At 50.4% G+C, this 22818-nt stretch overlaps 1 pseudogene; it reads left to right on the forward strand.

Moving 5' to 3' along the window:
- The first annotated feature begins 806 nt into the window (after nucleotides 1–806).
- Nucleotides 807–22818, forward strand: part of LOC124076939 (rho GTPase-activating protein 20-like) — a 29994-nt pseudogene continuing 7982 nt past the window's right edge.

Genomic DNA, 22818 nt, shown 5'->3' on the forward strand with positions numbered 1-22818 from the left:
GGCCCTTCTCTTGGAGCTGTTTAATCCCAGCTCTGACCATTGGAGGGTCCTGCTGGATGGCCAGAGACCTTCCCTGCCCTGGGGTCTGCCAGTGAGAAGATCCTAAATACAATTAATTACCCTTTTGTACAAACTAATCTCCTTATTCCAGCACTTTATGTCTGCATTAATGAAAGATCAGCGTTGGAAATGCTGTTTTTTTAAATGACTTCCATTATGCACCCTCTTGGTTGCAGCTCAGTTGGGTTTATCACGGTGGGGAAGCACCTGCCTCTGGGCTGTGCAGATAAACAACGTTCTCCCTCTCTTCATCCAGCAGTGAGCTGGGCAGGCAAAGGAATTAAAATGCACAACTTAATTGGATTTTCATAGTGTCCTGCTGGCTAACAGAGCTTCCCTGGCTTTATTATTATACTCAAATGCCAGGTTTAACTCCAAGAGTGTGGCTTGGAGGTGGAAAGCATTTGCAGCAAACAGTTCATTAAGAGGTACATCCAGCCTTGCACCTCCTCTGAGTGTGGAGTGGAGCTCTCTGGGGCTGGGGGTTGGGGGTGGTTCTACTAAGAACTGAGTGAATACCTGGGATTATTCTGTGGGCCAAGACTGGCCTTGGACCTTCCTCCTCTCCATGTGGTTCATTTTGGGGATTCAGAGTGGTGAGAAATCATAGTACCCAACCCTGGGGTTTGTGTCTGACTATCTGCGTGGCCACCATGTGTGGCAGGAGATTCTTTTGTTCCACCCAGGAGAGGAGAGAAAGTTAGGAGACCAGGGAGATCAGGATATCCTGGCTAGAAGTGGTGGACATGGACTTCAACCTGAGGCTGATTGACCGCTGGGATCTGAGTCCTGGGACAGGTAGGCCTTGGGAGTTAATGATTGAATGGACTAGTTAGTGCCCGTGAATGGGATCTTCCACCTAACATGGTAGTCAGGGTAGGCTGAGTGGGGCCTGGATCATGAGACTGTCCTGGGACAGCAGCAGGGGCCCCTCAAGGGTGAAAGCAGAGAAGTCAATCAGTTGCACTCACTGTTGGATGTCTGACCCCGCTGGAGCCTGGAGCAGGTGAGGGAGACCACACCTGTATGAGATAGGTGTTCCAGCCTGGAACTCCCTCTTCTGCTCTTAAGACAGAGAAGGTTCTGGACCCAAATCCAAGGGTGCACTTCCTCAGAACTGAACTTGGGCTTGGGAGATGGATTCTGCTGCCAAAGGGAACAAGTACTCTGTGAGCAGAGGTTCTATGTCCCCTCTGAGAGGACACTACTGGCCAAAGTTGCCTTGCCATCTTCATCTGATCTCTGTTTGGAATATGGGTAGGTTTCCATGTACTCATGGGAAGGAGTCTTGTGGGGCCTGCTCACTTTGACAATGCTGACTCAGCCCATCTCACACACACCCATGCCTCACCACATCCACATAGATGTGCACACACAGGCACGCAGACACATGCACACAGAAACATGTACATGCACATACCCATGTGTACATGCACACATTCATATACTCCCAGGCACAAAGCTCAGACACACATACATATTCACACACTCCACATACATGTGCATGCACAGACACAAACACATAATATAAACCACATATACATTCAACACCCATATGCACACACACACACACACACACATGCTCACCCATGCACACACACATCCATATACATGTGCACATAGAGACACATGCATACAGGTGTATATACTCAGATACACACATGCACAGACACACACTCATGCCCACCCAGATTCAAAAACTCAGATGTGTGTACACAGGCACATGTAGACACATAGATGTACACACAGACAACCATGATGCACACAGACACATAAGAATTTAGTCATAAGACACAAGCTTACACACACGCATGAACACAGACACAGACACACAGGCACACGCAGAGGCACAAAAGCACTTGTGCAGGTCCGTGCTTCCCCTTTGGCTGGGTGCTCCAGCTGTCTGCTCAGCCTTCTCAATGTAAGGACAACAGAAAAACCCTGAGTCCAGTGTCACTGACACAGCTGATTGTGTAATGTGCATACTCACAGCTCAACGCTTGTTCCTCAAAGTAGAGCAGACTAGAGTCCATGCCATGCTGAATCAATTCTGGGAATTCCACAGATTCCAGACATATGGCCTCCAAGGGTGGGCCTCTGGGCTGCAGCCACTGCCTTCTGGATGCCCTTTTCTCCTGTGGGAACAGGACAGTCCTGGGCATGGCAGATGGTTTCCATGTGGAAGAGAATGAGCCCTTGTCCCCTGTAACACATCAGGTCATCCACTGATGGGTGGAGGACTCTCAGGAGAGTCTTCTCTAAACGCTCTGCCTGGGAGATGCAGGACGACCTGTGGCCTTAGGGTAGGCAGGCTTCCTACCCACACTACAAAAATGCTAACCATGGAACAGAAGGTGGGAAAAATCTGGATCAAGGCCCAAGGAGGCCTGGTCCCCTTCTTCATGCCTTTCTCATGTCTCTATTGCCCTTCCCAGGAAGCCATCCAGTTGGAGATTGGCAGGTGGGTGAGTCATGCTCTGGTCTGTGTTGTGGGTGCCTGTGCTCCTGCCTGGGGGTGGCAGGGCAAGAGGAAGTGGCCTGTGAGTCAGAGGCCCCTGTGGGACACTGACCTCCCTGTGTCACCAAAGAAGCCTGAACAGGGAAGGGAAAATGGGACTATGGTTTCTGGTCCTGCGAGAGAGTGGATGCAGAGATACATAGAGACACACAAACACACCTGCTCAAACTCACTTAGGCATACAGGTATAGACACAGGCCCTCTGCTTATGGACCACACCTCTGGGTGGGTCAGCAGAACAGCTGCTGCACAACTGTTCTGCCACCAGCCATGCTGAACCTGCAGCTGACTACCTTTCTGGGTCTGTGACCTCTTAGATGTGGGAAGGAGGGTCCCCTGGAAGTTCCTCCATGGCTTGCTAACCATGAAGCATGGCTTCAAATCCTAAAATGCCATGTGAGGACCCTCCAAAAACTCCACTTAAGAATCAGAAGTGGATGGGATGTATGCCAAGGAGTATTTGCAGAGTCTGGGGATGAGAGAAGCCAGGACAGGAGAGGTAGGGAGGTGGGTGCCCGAGACAGGATGGGGGAGCAGCCTGGGAAAGGCACAGCTGGTGCTGCAGAAGTGGGAGCTGTCTGATGGGGGTCGCTTTAAGGCAACAGGAGGCCTGGAGGGATTTTGTAAGATGGACATTCTGTTAGCACAGATGGAGGACTGATTATAGCGCATCAGTGTCCCTCACTGAGCTGCTCTCTTGCCTACAGCCTGGAGGCCAGGTAGAATCAAGGTCCCAAGGACTCTGCCTCCAATGACATGTATGAAATCTGTAAATATGGTGCCTGACATGGAAAGAGGCACTTTGTGAATGTGAATTGAGGGTGAGGATAGGGAGTTGACCCTGGATTACTGAGGTGGGCCAGAGTCTACCTGACCAAAGAGGAAGTGATGGGAATTATTTAGCCCTGAATGTCGACAGCTCTGGATTTAGACAGACAGGGGAGCAGACCTCCCTGAGAGTCTTCAGAGGAACCAGCCCCATGACACCCTGATTTCAGCCCAGGGACACTCACTTCAGACTCCCCACCTGCTGAGCTGCGAGGGAATAACTGTGTGCTTTTAAACAGGTCTTTTTGCAGCATGGGACACAGGAGGATGGGCACGAATGAGGTGGTGACTTCCAGAGGGAGGTTTCATCCCCCATTTGAAACCCGACCCCAGCATGTCCCTGCACATGGACTCAGGGGCCACATCTTCTCTTCTTCCTGGTGTCAGTGGCACCTTCAGCTGAGACTGTGCCTAGGGTGAGAGAAACTTGGAACTGAGGCTGCTGTGCAGCCAGAAGTGTGTGCCTGAAGCTCCCTGTCCCCTGTCACACAGCCGTTATCAGCTCTTAGTGTCTCCAGCACAGCCTTGGGTCCTTTTGCTCAATTCAATATAGAAGTCACCATCGGAACAGGGGTTTATGGGGCTTCTGCCAGAGCACAATGGGACCATGCACGGGTGAGGGCCTGACCCACTCTTGGGGGAAGCGAACAGTAGAGCTTCTTCTGATGGCAGCTTGCACAGATGCACTGGCTGCAGCTGAGCACACTCAGGACCTCTGCAAGCGTACCTTTTGCTCTTGGCACCAGGACAATGCACACTGGCTTGTTCATATGCTGGGCCTCGTTGAACTTGGCTGGCAGAGGTGCTCATGGAAAATTCTGTGTTGTGAGGGTGTGGGAAGGTCCCTTACATGCTTTAAAGGAAGCAGGGCTTTGATAACCTATCGTCAAAGATGGAGAACATGGCTGGGAATCAGGCCTTTCTTGTTCTGCCTCACAGACCCCAGTGCTTTGGCTACCACCAATTCTTCTCCCCATCCTGGTGATCTTATGCCCCCAGGCTGGGGTGTCTCCTCCTGGATGGCTGAGACATGGCTGGCAGGGGCCTCCCAGGGGGTGCAGAGACCCATACTGAGAGCTACCTTCCAATCATTGGAGGAAAGTTGGTGGCAATTAATGAGGAGAACGCCCAGGTAGCACATGACTCTGAGTCCTGGGGGACGGGAAGGTACCTGAATCATGACTGTCTCTGCAAAGCAGCCAGAGGGACTTTGAAAATGTGTGTGGGCTGCAGTGGCCCCTGCTGGTGCCTCTCCAGAGGCAGCACCACAATGGGCATCCTCTGACCTTTTCTGGGGACTCTATCCTCTCCCAGGCCCACTAAAACTCTGTCCCAGGCAAGCCTCATGCAAGGCCCCTGATGGGAACATGCTAAAGCATGGACAGACTCCTACCAACCTATGGGGGGACCCATGTTTTCAGCTAAAAGAAAGGGCTAGGCATGGCCAGGACAGCAAGCACTTTACAAACCTGGACACAGGGACCCTTGTCAGCCCTACCCCGAGGCCTGGATCTCTGGGATATGGAGACCATGTGAATTTGTCAGAAAACTCTCAATTGGTCAGAAGGCTCAGAAAGAAAAGGCGAGGGCAAAATCCTGCAGCCCTCTCTCTGACAGGCCATGTGGGGTTGGAGGGCTGAACCGGCACTCAGCCATCCCCAACATGGGACACTGTTTGTGGGTACTCTGTATTTCACTGTGTGCATTTGGGGGAAATAAACATGCACTTGCCTCTTTTTATTCTTCAGCCTGTCAAATTTCCAGGTTTTAAGGAGTCTGCTTGCTGGTCCAGGCTAAAGAAAAGAACTCAGTGGGACATTGGCAGACCCCTGGGGAAATCTCTCTCTCCTGCCTGTGGCTTGGAGGGTCCCGTGGGAAGGAGTGATGGGGACCTTAAAATGGACACAGCTGATCTCCATGAGACCTGATCTGCTGCCTGAAGGAAGCAGTGGAGGCCATACTTCTTTACAGGGATTTGAGTCTGGGCTCAGAAAGGAGGTAGATGGTCCCCACCTTGGGGATCCAGGGATCTAAAGGACGGGCCAGGGGCCTATTCTTAGCAGAACCAGGCCTGGGGCCTTGATGCTTTCCTGGTGGCCAATCTCTAAGTTTTCAGGTCATACTGGTAGGTTCAGGTCGCAGGAGAAGCCAGGAGCCAGGTGTTTAGCATGAAGCCTATTGGAGAGCCCAGAACACTTTTTTTATTTGGGGATACATCAGGAGACTGGGGACATTTGACCAGCCCTGGGCCAGCCCCAGGTCTGACATCTCAGCTAAGTATAGTCTCTCATCCTGCTGGGCACGTGCAGTATCAGGAGGGTGGGGCTGGGCTCAGATCTTACACGTGATATCTGGATCCAAGGCCTATACCTCTCCCAGTGGAGCACAGTCCCAGAGCCTTCAATTCCAGATTGGACGGAGATAAGGAAGGAGCAAAAAAACATAATAAAAGTAATCAGCAGCAACTCAGTGGACTGTGTCAGATTCAGGGCTAAGCTCCAGTGGAAGGTGGTGGGCACTATTTTGGGATTAGCTCACATTTCCTCCCAGCCTTTCCCTCCCTTCTTCTTTGGGAAACAACACATCAGTGGAAATCAGGGATGAAGGGATCTTTGCTCCTGGTTTCTAAAAACTGAGGCCTGGCAGGTAAAGTTGGGCACAGATTGGGCAGCGTGTGAGTGGTGGCAAGGGCTGCTTCAGACCCTGCATGTCTGCCACGGGCTTCCTTCCTGCAGGCCAGTGGGTACCACAGGACATGGTGCTGTGTGTGTCCTTAGACACCAATGCCCCCCCCCCGCCCCCCGCCACATGCCCCCCCCCACATGCTTCTGTCACATAGACCTGAATTCGTGTATAGGCACACACAGGATACATAGGCATGTGTTTATACTGCCATGTGCTGACAGACATGTTCACACATGCAGACGCACACAGATGGGTGCCTGGATTTCTAGCTGGGACAGGAGGGTGGCAAACACTTCTGGCCTATGGATTCAGATGGTGCCCAGTGCAGCCAGGCTGTGAAGGGAAGAAATGTCCCTCGGGCTTTGTGAGTTTGCTCAGGACGTGATTGGGCTGACTGTCACAGGGCGAAGGTCACTAAGGCAGGTGTATTCAGAACAGGGCTTACCCTTTTGTATTGGGCTGACTAGGGCAGATGGGGCTCCAGCCCTTGGACTGGCAGGCCCACCCAAGGCTTCATGAGGGCATGGGGTCATTTCCTTGTGGTAGTTATTCATGGGCCTTGTGGGAGGATACCACAGTCCAGGCATGGCCTGGCACAGTCAAGGCATGGCCTGAAGTCCAGAGTGGGGGTCTAGGGACCGTTCACCGGCATGTGATTCCCCATGTATGTTCCCTACACATGCCATGGGTGTTGAATGATGCCATTTGGTGTTTCATGATTGCTAAAAGGACACCAGGAAGGTGGTGGCTGTGGCCCTCAGGACAGTGCCCACAGGCTCCTTAGGCTCAGTCAAAGGGCCTCTGAGCATTACCAAGGAGCTCCAGGTCTTCTAGACTTGGGTTGCTTGAGAGTCTGCATAAGTTCAAAGTTCATTTCATGGAGGTATCTTGTTGAGTGCAAGAGTGGCAATTGGGAATCTCAAGTGGCCATCTCTGCAGGAGACCAAGGGCCCACTCTGCCCCTCACCCCTGCTGGGTCTTGCACTTGGAGCAGGAACTTGTTTCCTTGTTTTTCTGGGCCCAGAGAGATTCCCTTGGACCACCAGTGCCTGCAGACACCATTCCTTTTCCAGACCCTTTGGGTCTGGACCCTGACTTTGAGTGGCAAGGATGGGAAAGGGTCCCCACTTGTTACTCCAGTCACTGATGGGTCTAGACAGACTCCTTCTCATCACATGCCCAGGAAACAATATCCAAATATCCATTGCTCCCCAGCTCTGCAGACAACATCCTTGGCCTGGCTATACTGTGGCGAAAGAGAGTCACACCATGGTCTCCAGAGCTGTGGTGACAGCAAGGACCAGCCTTAAGGCAAGGCTGCCAGCTCTCTCCCCCACCTACCTGGAGCTCAAATAGCAGGGACATGCTATCTCCTCTGCTCTTGTTCTGTGAGCAGTGATGTCAGAATTTTAAGAATGAAGTGGACATTTATTGACCTCTTACGTATAAACTCTGAATAGCTGCCATCCCTCTGGTTTTCAGATTCAGTGTTGCCAATGGGGGGCTGGTGCCATTCAGGGACCTTGCCATGGGTGAACTGCAGGGCTAGGATACCCAGTGGGGTGAGCCTGGCTCCCAGCTTCTGGGCTTTACCACTTGACTCAGTTTCATGGTCCCTGGGATGCTGACTGACTCAGAGTCCAGCTCTGTTGGAAGGGAGCCATCTGCTGGCAGCTGTGCCATTGGAAGGCAAGGAGTGACCGCTTGGTCAAGGAAGGTAGAACCCTCTGACCTTTTGCCTGCCTGGTGCAATGCAAGCTGGTGGGTTTGAGAGCTACTTCTAGTGCTTGAGTGTTCTGAAGGCAGCTGCCCCTTGCATCTCAGAAGTAGGCAGACTAGCTTCACTAAATAAAAACTTCTCCATACAAGGTGATGGCTTGACTGAGGCCTGTTCTCTTCGTTTCCTCAGAGGACTGCCTGGCCCCTTGCCATGGCATAAATTATGTCCCCACAATTCTCCATCATAAAGCTAGATCATTTCCTGCAAGCGATTCATGATCATTCTGATCATGGGGTCTTCATGTGTACCCAGAGCCCAGGTGTCTGGAGTAACTTCTGCAGATGGGGGAGGCTTGGCAAATCATTCTGAACATTGTGACTATAAATACCTAGGAAGGAGTGAAGAAATGGAGACACCTTCCACACCCTCTACTATCCCTTGTCTCCCTTAAAAACAACCCAGAAGAAATGAGGGGAGGGACTTGCTTTTCTTCTACCTCTGTCCCAGGGAGAAGAGCAGCAGATGCTCCCATCTGCAGGAGCTTGTGGTCCACACTAACTCTTGCGAGGCCTCCAGAAACCCACCTCACCCTGACTCCAGCACCAGGTATGGTACCTGTTGGGGATTGGTCATCTCTACACCAGAAGCTGCAGCTCTTACTTGCTCATATTGTAGAGATTTTTTTTTTTTTTTGTAAATATAAATATAACTAGCTCAGCAAAAATAAAGAACTTGTTCCTAAGACAGCAGCAGGGTCATCTGGAAAGACGGAGCTGCTAGAGGCAGGAGCTGCCAGGGTTTCCAGACCATGGCCTCCAGCCTGGGCCTCCTGCTCTCCCTAAGGGCACAGAAGCAAAGCCACTTTGCCTGGCCTCAGGACAGGCTGGATACCCTCAGGTTCTGAGTAGCATAGCTTCCCCAGAGCAGCTGCTCTGGAACTCTTGGGGTGACTGCAGGAACAATGTACCACACACACAGCTGCAGAGGGGCCATTCCTGGTGGACATGCTGCCCACCACTTCCCTCTCTGCCTTATCAACATGGCAAGTTTCTCTTGGACATTGTCCAGGCCCAGGCCTGCATGGCTGGGGACACAGAATACTGGTAGAAAAGCAAGCACATGAGCTCCTACAGGGGAGAGGCCTGCATCATGGAGGGGGCAAAGTCTGGGCACAACCAGTCAGGTGCCTGCTGACCAAAGCCCTCCCCAGAGCAGTTCCACACAGGCCAGGGAGCTCCAAGGACTGGCCCAGAACATGAAGAGCCTGTGAGCCTCTCAGGCTCTCCCGGAGGGTGGGGCCCCAGTCACACACATGGGACACAAGGTGGAGCCAGGCCTTCCATGGGTGCGCATCTGGGATAAAGGCCCAGAGACCTTGCGAGCCTCCCAGCTTCCCCTTCAGCTCCTGTAGAATGACCTTCAGGCTCTGGCAGATGTTCTCCTGGGCTTGGGACCTTGAGTTGCCCTCCTGTGGGTCTGTGATGGGTGTTTGCAGGGTGCTGAGTGGGCATAGAAATCACAGGTATGTGGGTTTGTTTTATCCTTGAGGAGTCCAGGGTTGCTACATTGGCCATGGCGGTGTCCTGAGCCTAGGACAGAGCTGTCAACTCTCATCCAGGACCTCACATGTGTGAGTGGTGGTTCACATGCCAAGACCCTAGTAGAGAACTCTCTTCTCCACTTTCTTCAAACTCCCAGCTGTCCCATCTCTGATGTGCCTTAAAAATGATCTCTTAGTGGTTTGGGTGCTTTCTAGGTGCGAGTAACTGTATGTCTGATCAGCATAGACTTGGCAGATGGAGGACAGGCTGGGCCAGCTGCCCAGCTCTGCCAGGCTTGGCCTCCTTGCCTCCCACGTTAGCAGAGAAGGGGGCATGTAGGAGTGGGGACTCCCCTGTTCTTTCTTACATGGATAATAGTTGTTACAGATGTTGCCTCCTTTCTCAGTTCCTGGGGCAGGGGAGCTGAGTGCTCATCTTGGGCGGTCCATCAGGGCTGAGTGCACCTGGTTGGGGGGGATTATAAGTGTCCCATGCTGCCCATTGCAAACTGCTGATTCTGGCCAAACTGAGAGGCTTGAGGATGCCTGATGGGAAAGTGGGCACAGGTGAAGTCTGCTGAGACCAATAACATTTCTTCGGGGTAGCTTCAGGATTTTCCTTCCTGCTCCCATGTGTGGGGCACCACTGCCCAGTATTTTCTGTGAACTGGGTTCCCAAAATGGTACAAAGCAGACTTCCCAGCTCACCAGGGAGCTGCCAGACATGAAGGGCATCTTCAGCCTTCCTCTGGCTACACATACCTAGGTCACCAGGCCCATCTCCCCATGTCTGAGACTGCACCCTGGCAGCTTCAGGGAGGGTTCTCCCATAAAGCAGATGCTCTGTTTCCAGCTAGGATAGAGAGGTGAGGTGAGGAGTCCTGTCCCTAGAAACATCACAGGCCAATGTCATACTTGCTCTGATCCTTTGAAAATAGAATTGCCTGGTCCTACCTCACAGCAACATAGGGGGGTGAGAAGATCCTTCCAAGTGTTCAGCGCCCTGCAGCTCCCAAGAAACTCCTGTCAGCCTGAGAGTGGCTGCCCCATAATCATACTTGTGCTCAAGTCATACTTTGTTAAGACCTGTGCTCTCAGTCCTCTGCACCTTCTGTGTGCAGCTCATGGGAACCCTCACTCCCCTTAGTTGATCTGTGTCTTCACCACATTCCTCATAAGTCGGAGGATTTATTTGCCATGTGTCTTTCCCCCTAGAACATGCACTATGGGAGAGCATTGCTGGCTGCCTGGGCTAGGGTTACATCTGTTTCCTGGGAGATCATAGACGTGTGGCAGATAAGCTGGTGAACAGACTGCTTGGTCTTGGCCACGGTCTTGTCTGGGAAGACCTCTGCCCCATTGGAGAGGAGTTCCACTTCTTCTCACCTGGGGCAGGAGTTGGGGTTGCTGCCTCAGAGCCATGCTGGGGACTCTGGTGTCACCTGTGTATGGGCACCATTTCCAGACATTTCTCCTGAACCACAGCTGTCCTAAAGTGAGGTGCAGTCTTGTGGGACTCATGGCACAAACCCAGGCAGAGGCTCTTCAGAGAAGAGGAAAACATACTCCCTTCCTAAGAATTCTGGGGGTATTAGAATTTTATTAGCTTTTAGTTGGACTCCAATTTTAAGCAAACTAATGAAATCACTCTTTAAAAAGCACTCTTTTAAAAAAATTTTATTTATATGACAGTGGAATGCATTACAATTCTTATTGCACATATAGAGCACAAGTTTTCATATCTCTGGTTGTATACGAATTATATTCACACCAATTCATGTCTTTATACATGTACTTTGGATAATAATAATCATCACAATCCACCATCATTTCTAACCCTATGTCCCCTCCCTTCCCCTCCAACCCCTCTGCCCTATCTAGAGTTCATCTATTCCTCCCATGCTCCCTCTCCCTATCCCACTATGAATCAGCTTCTTTATATCAAAGAAACCATTCTGCATTTGTTTTTTTGGGATTGGCTTAACTTCACTTAGCATTATCTTCTCTAACTCCATCTGTTTACCTGCAAAGGCCATGATTTTATTCTCTTTTATTGGTGAGTAATATTCCATTGTGTATCTATGCCACATTTTTTTTAATCCATTCATCTATTGAAGGACATCTAGGTTGGCTCCATAGTCTAGCTATAGTGAATTGTAAAAAGCACTCTTTAATATTTTTTTTCTGGGCGTTTATTTCCATAAATTATGGAACTCAGCTCAGGAACTCATTTCCATGGGGCAGACCTCATGGAGGGGCTGGAAACCTCTGCACAGTTGCCCTCGTAACTGTGGTTCCTGGCACAGTTAATCCATGTCACCCGAAGCCCTTCATCCTGTGTCTTGTCCTGGGTGAAAACAGTCCTCAGCATCCTACCGCCAGACTGTATGGATGTGCAGTAAAGGACTGGGGGTGGAGGACAGAGGGACCCTGTGTGTGCAGAGCCTGGAGGGAATGGTCTCACCTGCTTCTATGAGTTGGTTTAGAGTGAAAACTCTGTGTGGGGAGCTTAACCAGCTGTTTTGGAGTTCAGGACCGACCCACAGTGCCTTAGCGATGCAGATGAATAGACAGAGCAAATTTAGTTTTGTAATTCCTGCTACCAAACAGTCTGTAGTGGACCAATCAATACCTGGACCTCTGACTTGAATGGAGATGATATTTAGGTTTTTGAGAGTCTTGGCTTCTGTTTTCTTCCAGGTGTGACTGCCACAAAGTTTCCCATACCTATCTTGGGCCTCCCGCAGAGCTTTGGGTCAGGTGGTGTCCCCAAGAGACAAAAACCCAAACAAAAGCAGGTGTGTCCAGCATGGTCATGCTGCCTCCACGTACTGTTTGGTTTTATGTGCATTAGTTTCACCTGCTAATCATCCCCTCTGGTGACAAACTAAAGGCTAACGCCTGCTTCCTTGGAGCCAGGCTGGGGCTGACCAAGTTACAGGGCATCTTCCTGTACCTCTGGTGCTGCTTTATCAAACCACGTTGGACTTAGAGACTTAAAACAACACATGCTCACTCCCTTTTGGTGCTGGAAGTCAAGGTCCAGGATGCACTCCACAGAGTCAGAAGGAAGGTATCAGCAGGGCTGGCCCTTTTGGACCTGCTGGGCTCAGTCCTGGCCTCTTTGGGCTTCTGAATGCTGCAGGTTGTTGTCTTCAAAGCTGCTTCTCTGCTCCTGTTGTCCCCTCAACTCTTCTTTGGGCATCTTGCCTCCTTTGTAAAAACACCCACTTGGATAAGCACAGTGATCCCAAGCCTCAGGGTACTTATCTTAACCACATCCATAAAGGGCTTCTTGCATGCAAAGTGATACATACCCAGGTTCTTCTATGGTGGACACTTTTGGAGGCCCAAATTTATCTGACCATGCCCATATCTGGTGGGAATGCACCTTGGTGTAATTCCTCTTCCTTGGACACAGGGTGGAGCCTGAGCCAAATGTCACTGCCTGGAGCAGGACCCCTCTTCCCCCAAACAGTGCCTGTGTGCTCAGAAAATGGGAAAGCTGGTCAGTGTGGCTGGATGAGGCTCTTGGGCTGAAATGGAGGCTTAGCTGGGCTCAGAGCAGAACTGTTGGCCATCCTGCTAGGGAAAGGAAGTGAGGCAGGGCTGGGAGGCCTGCCCAAGCCAGCAGAGGCACAGTGCCTTGGGCAGCTGACCCAAGCTGTTCTCTGATGCAGTGGGTCCAGGATAGGGTAGAGGCTTTGCCTTGCCCTTTCCTATACCTAATTCCTTTCCCACCCATCTCCTCTCTTGGTGAGAATGGGCTGGAGCAGCAGCTGTCCAGGTAGCTGGCTTTGAGGTTTTCCAGGTGTACTCTTGGTGGGCACTTCCCAGCAGGGCTGCAGCCCTGCACTGGGTCCTGGGAGACTGCAGCCATGAGGGACTTCCCAGGGGATGTCGCCATAGGCTGCTTCCATCCTACAGGCACCCAGAGGGTGTCCCCCTACTTCCAAGAGAGCTGCACATAAGCAGGGACTTCTCTCTGGACCACACACTTGGGATCCCAGCCTCCCATAGCCCTGGCTTCAGCCAGAGTCCTTTGCTCTCCACATGGGGTTCTGTGCTCCAAGATTCCTGGGGATGCCAACTCCTGCTCCTGGATTGGAGCCCTTCTTATGCACCCTCCTGCAATCCACACCCACAAGCCGAGTGTCAGTGGCAAGGGAGCACCAAGACACTGGCTCCTCAGAAGTGGGCTTGGCAGGACATATGAAGAGGACAGAATGGCCAGAGAGGCCAGGGAAAAGGAACAGGGCAGAGAGGGAGTTCCTGGAGAGAAGCACAACTGACTCACTCTCCAATGACCCCGGAAGGCCCTGTGATTCTCCAGAAGGTCCAGCTCACCTGGGCATGGCAGATACTTCCTAATTTTTGTCAAGTGACCTGAAAGTTTGCATCATTGATCTAGCCAGGCCAATCTGTATATGGAAACTTGCAGAAGGGCCAGAACATGTGCTTATTGCTTTTAAGGCTGGAGAGTTCTGTCATGCCTCCCCACTTTCTGACTCTTCTCTGCTTATTCTCCGGGAGAGGGATCTGTGGTTCCTGAGACCAATTAGCAGTGATTTGCATGGTAGCCAGATGTGTCCAGTCTGGTTAGAGCAGTTAGGGAGGGATGGGAGCCTGATACTGAGTCAAAGGGCCACTTGCTCAGCTTGGGCTTGGCTTCAACTCATGAAAGGGACCTCTTAAGTGTATCTGGCCAATGGCTAGTCACAGAGTCTGCACTTCTGCCTCCTGAGGGACCCATAGTGGAAGGGTCTGCATAGAAATTCCCCAGGACTCTGCTCACTGCCCCTTCCTGAAGGGTCTTTCATGGAGGCTCGGGTGCCATGTGAAACATGACAGCATTCCTCGACTAGACATGGGACTTTTACATCTTCCCTTGCTAAATGAAACAGAGCCTGGTAGAGCTCTTTCCCTGGGTTGATGCAACTTGTCATTGGTGAGACAGGCCATCAACACTGGGGTAGGGTCAGGGAGATAAAGGGGAAGAGCATCACTTTGCACAAAGGCAAAATAAGATAGAGCCCTTGCAGATGGCTCCTGGCATTTACCTTGCCTAGTCTTATGTCAGCCGCCACAGTCAACCTTCTGAACAGCAAGACTTAAAGAGAGTCTTTTGATTCTTCATTAAGAGAGTTGTCATAGAAAAATTTAATGGGAAAGTAGTTTTAAACCACCCATATCAAGAAGGAGTCTCCAGGGCTTGGGTGAGTGTGTGTTCTGCCTTTTAATTCTGTTCATTAGCGGGTTCTGCAGAGGCTGACTTTGAAAGCACTGGGAACCAGGAGGGGGAGAAGAGGAAGTGGGGAGGGGAGGAGTGAGAAGAGGGAGAGGAAGGGAGGAGGGAGAAGAGGAGAGGGATGTGGAGGAGGGAGAGGAAGTGAAGAAGGGGAGGAGAATGGGAGGAGAGGGGAGACAGTAGGAGAGAGAAGAGGATGGTGTAGGGGAGGAGGAAGGGAGGAGGGGAGGAGGTCAGAAGGAGGATGGGGAGGGGAACGATAGAAGGAGGATGGGGTAAGGGAGGTGGGTGAGTGGTGGCAGGCCAGGTGAGATGCTGGACCCAGGGCTGGCTTGGCCTGTCCTCTGCCTTAGAACTTGGTCTCCTGGCCTGTGAAATGAGGAGGTACCCAAGGATCTGGCACACTCTCTGTCCAGATGTGCTCACTCCCTGATGAGGAACACTAAGATGGAGAAATGCAATGAATTTAAGAAACTTCCGAACTGTCTCCTAAGTGGTTACCTCACAGTGTCTCTTCCCAGCATATGTGAACATTCAGAGGCACCACAGAGCTCACTTTCATGTGATGGCCATTGGGCCAGGGCGGGGATGTTCTGCTGGGATTTCCTGCAGAATTGTTTTGGTCCCTTGCTGAAAGTCACTTGTGGGTCTGTTTGTCCTTTCTGGACTTGACGCTTCTCCAGTGCATCTATCTGGGGTTTCTGGTCAGACCTGCCTTGAACTCAGCAGCTTTACTTCACAACCAGTTTTGGCAAATGCCTCAGATTTTCACCTGGAGGCTGTATCTGTTGTTAGGTCTTCATTAAATCTCTAAGTTATTTTGTCAATTTATGGAAAGAAGTCTGCTGGGATTTCATTGACTGACTACATCAATTTGAATCCTCCATCTAAGATATTTCTCTTTATCATGATTTTTCTCAGCAATGTTTTATAGCTTTTGATATAGACTTTTTTTGTAGATTTTTTAAATTCATCCCCCAATTTTTGATATTATTGTAAATTGTATTTTCAAGTTCACTTTATATATATATGTATATGAAATATATATATATATATATATATATATATATATGTGTGTGTGTGTGTGTGTGTGTGTGTGTGTGTGTGTGTGTGTATGTGTGTATACTCATATAAATGTGTGTATATACACCTATACATATATACAGGTATATACTTTTTTTTGTGGTGCTGAGGATGGAACTCAGGGTGTCATGCATGCTAGGCAAGTACTCTAACACAGAGCTACACACCTTAATTTCATTTTAAATCAATAATATGTAGAAGCAGAACTTATATATTGACTTGCTTTCCTGAATGTTGCAAAACTCACTTATTAGTTCAAGTTGTTTTCTTATAGATCCTTTAGGATTTCTATGTCATATTACCTGAAAATAAAGATAATGTCATTCCTTCCTTCCTATATTTGTATCTTCTTCCTTTTCTGTGTCTCTTTGCACTGGCTGGAACCAATGTTGAAGAGGTGAAATTGGAAACTAATCTTTCCCTCTCTCCCCACTTAGGAGAATTCAGTCTTTCACCATTTGTTTTAATGTGAGCTGTAGGAGAGAAGCCCGCTCTGTACTGCTCACCACTCAGCAGCATGAAGCACACACTGGTCCTCATCTGAAGCCACAGAACCAGTTGAGTGACTCCAGGGTGGCAAGAACAATGAGCCCATGAATGCATCAGTGATACCATGTGCTGTGAGAGGAGAAAGCAGCATCCTGGACCCAGAGTCCAAGCCAGTGTGTGCTATCAGCTCTACCAGGGTGTCCAGAGAGCCTATCAATTGCCTCCCTCTGTCACTTTTCCACTTTATGATCCACTGAGACTAGGTGATGCCTTTCCTTAGTAAGACCATAACAGTGAAGCATTTCCATAGGGCAATGATGGTCCAGAAGACTGGGCTGTGTGGGGAGGTGAATGATTGCTCATCTCACACTCAGCCTCCTGACTTGCAGTCTGCACTTGGCAGGAAAGCTGGCTGAGCTAACCTTTGATATGGTGGATGGAACAAGGTTCTTGGTTCACATACAGATCCACATGGCTGCATGGGGAGCCCAAGCCTGGCCTGGCTGGACACCCATTCTGAATGATGTGGGTGAGGCCCACATGCCTTCTGCATCCTTCCCTCTCTCTACCTTCCAATCCTTCAATCCCTCAATCCCTCAATCCCACAACTCCCATCATGCACTGGCCTGAGGAGACATATAGGGTGGAGCCTTCTGTTCCCTTGGATAACAGCTTGGAGCTCTGTTTGTGAGATCTTCCTGATCATAGAAGAAAACAAAATTTTCAGCTTGTGGCTGGCTTGGGCACAGCCTTTGAGGGATTCCAGAAACCTCAAATCCATTTCATCTCAAGCCAAGTTAGGGGTCTTCTTACATTTGGTGGTTCTCCTCCAGACTCAAAAAAAAAAAAAAAAATGAAAGCATTTGGAAACTGTAAACTTTGAAGATGCAGAAGAGCAAAAGGCACAGATGGGCTGTGTCATGTCCAAGTCACAGTCCAGGAGCATAAACATGTATGCAGAAAGGCAGGAGAAACCACGGATGGGGCTGCTTTTATCCCACGGAAGCTGGAAGCTGTCTTCTTGGAAGATCTTTTCTCTCTCCCTTTGTGCCACTTGAGTGACCCAAGCTGAAGTCTCAGATGAATAAATGATTGACTGAGGCTTGACTGTCAAGCCTGACCAGGAAATAAGCATAAACAGGGTGCTTGTGTGGACACTGGTGCTTTGCATATGTGGGAAAAATTGACTTCCAGATGCCTCCAGGCCTTGCTCACCACGCACAGTGCTCTGTGGGGAGAAGAGCACTCATCTCATGGGAGGGTTTTAGGCAGCACTGTTGATCACATGTGGAGCTCCTTGTGCAGTTTTGCTGAGAGGTCAGCACAGGCAAATCCTTTCTGCTCATTACTGGTTTTGCAGAGCATCTCTGGATTAGAGATTACAGGAATGCTAATAGAGCTGCCTCTGTCTGAAATTCTGCAGGACGGTTTCCTGGATACTGACCTTCTCCTAGCTGGAGGACAGGGGCTTCTGGAAACAGTGTTGCTGATGACTTCTGCAAGGGCCATATGATTTCTGAGATGCAGAACCAATCTTGGAGCCTGGTAGGGTAGGGCAGGGGTGGGTAGCCTTGAAAACTTGGTGACAGCAATGTCTGTGGAGGGTTGGGGTGTGTACTGACCTTCAGGTGAGCTCAGACAGGACATTTTTCTGGAGTGTGTACCACCTGAGGAGGAAGGAGAGTGTTACGTGGGGTGCCTATCCACAGGAAGTGAGGACTTCTAGCTCCCCCTGCAGGGTAGCTGGAAGTCCCTTCTGACAGGTAGATGTTCTAGGTACATGTGACTTGTCCTCTCAGGACATGGGTAAAATGGTAAACACAAATGACAGTGGCTACTGGTGCTGGGTAGGATTTGTGTGCTCAGTGCTCAGCTTAGCTGCACTGGGGTTGGGAAGCTGACTTGTCCTGGGTGTCGAGAGAGTAGGATGCCCTGTGGCTGTCCCCCCACAGCAGCTACAGAGGTTAGGAGGGTCTCTGGACACCAGAGGCCCAGGGAAAGGAGGGGTCGGCATGGGCTAGGAGAGGGAGTGTGATCACTGGCCTTAGGAGCAGGGCTGAGGAACTCATCCTAAGAATCAGGATGCCCCACTGTCCTCAGTGTAGGTCTAATGTATTGTCATAAGAAGTGACCCTCACAGGGTCGTTTCCTTGTTTAAATAAATTTAAGGTGGGATGATGAGAACTAAGGTAACTGGGGAGCACTCCACAAATGTGGCACAGTCTCTACATGGATGGAGAAGGAAAGACACGAGAGAACCAGCTGACAGAGAAACAGGCAGAACCCCGAGGCATAGAAGCACCTTCACCCAGCTCTCAGTGGCCCCATGGAGGGGTGAATACAGACCCGACTTGCTCTGACCATGAAGTGGGGAAGCCATGATCACTGAACAGTTGTAGAGACTCAGGAGTCAGGGGCCCCTGGAGGGGCTTCAGGACAGGACGTGAGTCTGTTTCTGGCTCTGACTTGATCCTTCTGCTGACCACATAGTGTCCCAGCCCCAGATGTCCCTCCACCCCTGCAGACCCTGACCTTTCACCTGCCATGGCTTTCTTTAGCCCCTCTGACCAAAATCTGCACACTTGGCCTTCCTTTCTACCACTTCCTTTCCCATGTGGCCTGACACGTACCTCCTCCCCATGGGTGGGGGATATCTTTTTCCTGGGTTTCTTGTAAGAGGTTTTGTTGGGGGATTTTTCTCTTTAGGTTTTTTTTTTTCCTGAATGAGTCCTACATCTTCCTTGTCTCCTTCCAAGTCAAGGGGACATACCAGGGGCCGGGTTTTCCTTCTCTCCTGGCCAAGTGTCCACTATGGGTGTGTCAGTGCAGTGCTTGAGATTTGTCCAGGCTCAGGGTAAATGCTCTCAGGCACCTTCCACTTACACAGGCTCTGGGTTCCCACTACTCAAGGATCCTCAGTGTCTCGCATCCTCATGGGCTGCATGTCTTCACCCTGATGGCTTGGTTCCCATGGCTGCTTCCCCTTGCAGGCTAGACTGCTCCTCACAACTGTTCTGTCTGGTTATCTCTTGGCTGTGCAGGAGGATCCTATGTCAGTGAAGTTTCCCAAGCTTATTCTCACTTGGGCTCCAAGGGCAGCAAGGCTGTCAACAGCTCTGCCCTTGTAACTTTCTGAGCTCTGGCTTCTTACGGCTAGAATGAAGTGTATGATACCACCACCTCCTGGATTGCCACCAGGTGAAACTAGGTAGTGCCACAAGCCCTGGACCTTATCAGGCTGGAGACACTTTCCATTGCCACCCTTGTTTCTGATGGTGCTTTCCCTCTTGTAGGTGGGGGTCCCAGGCCCCTATATCCTGACCCTTCCCCACCAGAATCCTTTCAGCTTTTAGAAGCCAGTGATCATGACTTCTTGCAACGAGTCCCTATCACAGTATACAAATTCAACCTGTTGTTCTGTAACTCAAATCGATAACACATCCCAACCTTCCTGGACGTTAGCCTCCAAAACTATAGCTTCATGGAGCACAGCTCCAGCCTTGCTACATGTGGGCCTAGGAAGCCACTCAGGCTTTTCAGTCACCCAAAGTCACTTGCTGAGTGGGCTGTTTAGGCTTCCCCAGAGAAATAGAACCAGTGGAGTGTATAGAGGGAGACCACAGGGGATATCTGATGGGAATTGGCTCATGGGATTACGGAAGATGGACTGTCCTGTGGTATGCTGTCTATATGCTGGAGAGCCAGGAAAGCTGGTGGTCTGACTCACTGGAGTTCAAAGGCCTGGGGAAAACGTCCATTGGCATGAGTGCTAGAGGCTGAGGGCAGGACAGGGTGGCTGGCCCCTCTATAAGGGAGAGAGTTACCCTTTTGCCTTTTTATCCTACCCAGCCCTCAGCAGATTGCATGGTGCCCACCGACATCAGGGAGGATGAATGGATCATTTTTTACTTAGCACACTGGTTTAATACTGATCTCTTCGGAAACATGATCAGGTCACACTCAGAGATGATGTTCTGTCAGCTACCTTGATGTCCCTTAGCCCAGTTAAGCTGACATATATATCTGTCACTCCTGGCAGTGTGCTAGGGCCTGGGGATACAAGGGTAAGGCAGGCAGTGGCTTCCAGGCCTCGAGTCTGCTGTCCTGCCCAGCAGACGGACATCAGCAAAGGTTCAAAGATTTCAAAGATAACAAATGGTATAGGGTGTTGGCAGCAAGTGCCCACTGGAGAGACCTTTCCTCACTGCAGATTGACCTGAGTCCTAAGGTAAATTCAAAGGAAAACTGCAGAATTGTGGATGATGATTCTCAGCTCCACCCACATGGCCATGGGGCCATATTAGCTCCAAATAGGGAAGAAATAGGCTGAGTGTCAAGGAAATGAGGTCATCTGGAATGTGATTTCAAGTTTCTTTAGGGAATCATGAAAATCCACATTGAAAAACTCGGACTTTCCTTAAAGAGGAAAGACACTGCAAACCACAGGATAGTATAGAGCTCTGTCACAGAGAGGAATGTATGGGGCAGAAAGGTGCAGCAGGGTGTTTCTCTGGGAAGGAAGTTATAGCACTGGAGAGCAAAGTCAGAGTCGAGGGCCCTCTCTGCATCACATCATAGCTTCAAGGTAGCCTTGGTGAAGGAGCACCTTGGAGAGCCTAGAGCCCACATCCCACAGGAGTGTCACATACCCATAAGCCCTTGATCCCCCATCCTCCTGGGAGGTTCGCCCCAGACTCTCCATCAGCTGGTGAGCTCTGGTCGAAACCTGAATCTGCTAGCTCTTCCCAATGATGTCATATCCAGGAAGTACAATAACAGACACTGTATCACACAGTTTAAGAAGTTTGACAACAGGCTTGTGTCAGAACCTGGCAGCATGGCAGAGAAGTGCCTGTGGAGAAGAGGGGCCTTTGAGAGGGAAGTGGGTCTGGCTACTGAACCTGGGAGGGCACAGCCCCATGCTCAGTTTCTGGTTACACCTGAAGCCCCTGTGCCTTGTCTTCCCTAGTGAGCATTGCGGCTGAGTGCCACCCATAGCATTGCTGATCTGTGATGTTCAAGACACATCCTATGCCCAGAGTACAGTGCTGCAGGGTTCAGGAGCAGGTATGGGAGAAGGCTGCCCCAGTGTCTGAGGAAGTAAGTCACGGCAAACACCACACATCTGGTAACCCCTGCAGGAAGGTGATCATGCTGGCACTTGGCCATGACAATACAAAATACCCTGTTTTTCCAATCACCTCTTCTGTTTCTTCAAATCAGAATTGCAGGGCTGACTAACTTCCGTGATTGTCACTAGGTCAGAGCACAGTGAGGATCTCAACTGCCAGGGTGGTGCTCTAGGAAGGGTAGGGGCTCTTAGAGATCAGGCAAGGGACAGAGCACTGACAATCTTGCTAATTAATTCAGGAAACAGTTATGAGTGCATGCAGAATGAACTTCATGAGGGAGACAGGCTATGAGCAGCTAAATCGTGACAGTAGGTGGTAGATGTGGTCATAATAAGGTTTTTATTAAAAAGTAAAACATAACAGAGGGATGGGAATATGGAGGACAGGAAGAAAGTCCCAGTGTATGCAGGAAGGCCTTGCTGAAGAGCTGAGCAAAACAGAGCTAGGGCCAGTGAGGAGGCCACTGACCAGTAGTCGGGGAGGCAGAGTAGCCACAGGAGACAAGCTGTGGACAGAGGAGCTGGAGAGGAACAGACAGGCCAGGCAGAGCCCTGCCAGCCCCTTGGCAGAGTACAGATGCCTTGTGTGGGCTGCAGACAGATGTTAGTATTCCTTTGCAAGTTTTAGCAGAGCCAGTTTGGCAAATATTTGGGCAACAGATCTAAGCTCAGGTCTGCTGAACAGAAGTGTGACATGAGTCACCAAGACAGAGTCAGACAAAGCCTCCAAAACTAGACGAAGCTCTGGGCCCAGGGGTGGGGAGGGAGACTCACTGCATGGCCCTAGCTGAGCACACAGACCCTGGTCTTCCTCACAGCAACTGTAGCTATTGTCCCCTCCCTGAAAGGACCTACTCAGACTTCTCAGGAGTTACTCAATCTGGTTCTGAACTGACATTAATCCCTCTGACTCCAAATGCTTGGGTGGTCGTCCAGTAAGGTTAGGGGCCCTTGGAGGTCAGCAGAGGTACAGGGTTTTACTCAGGTCATCTCACAGTGGCCCAAGTCATTGCTCAGACCCACCTCGTGATTTTTTTTCAACAGTTCCTAAATTAATAGAAATTGACTCTCTGGCAACTGGCAGAACATTGATTCTCTGGTCCACAGAGGAAGGGCCACTACTTACAAAAGGGCAAGGAAAGCCACTAGAACTTTGCCTGTCTGTGAAAATAGCAAACTGAATGTGACCCTGCATCCTGGGGGCCATAATGATTGCTGCCACTATCCAGGGCTACAGGAGGGAGTGGGGGTTCCCACTAAACATGCCGGAGAGGATTTTGCAGAGGAGAGATGGCTCTCAGAGCCAGAAGGATGCTGTAAAACTAATCGGGGGTGGAGAGGGGGACTCCAGCAGCCCATGCAGCTAGAGGTGGTTTGGTTATAAGAGAAATCAGCAGAACCTTGGAACTGGACTATGTCAGGTGTCACTCCCCAGAAGGGAGGGGTGTGGCACCTGGGCTGCCACAGGTGTTGTTCCCTGAAGGGAAGAGTCTTGGCTCTTGTTTTGGTCTAGAAA

Source organism: Marmota monax, unplaced genomic scaffold (assembly GCF_021218885.2).
Source record: "Marmota monax isolate L192 unplaced genomic scaffold, Marmota_monax_Labrador192_F-V1.1 WCK01_AAM20220418_F8-fsc00266, whole genome shotgun sequence".
Taxonomy (NCBI): Eukaryota; Metazoa; Chordata; class Mammalia; order Rodentia; family Sciuridae; genus Marmota; species Marmota monax.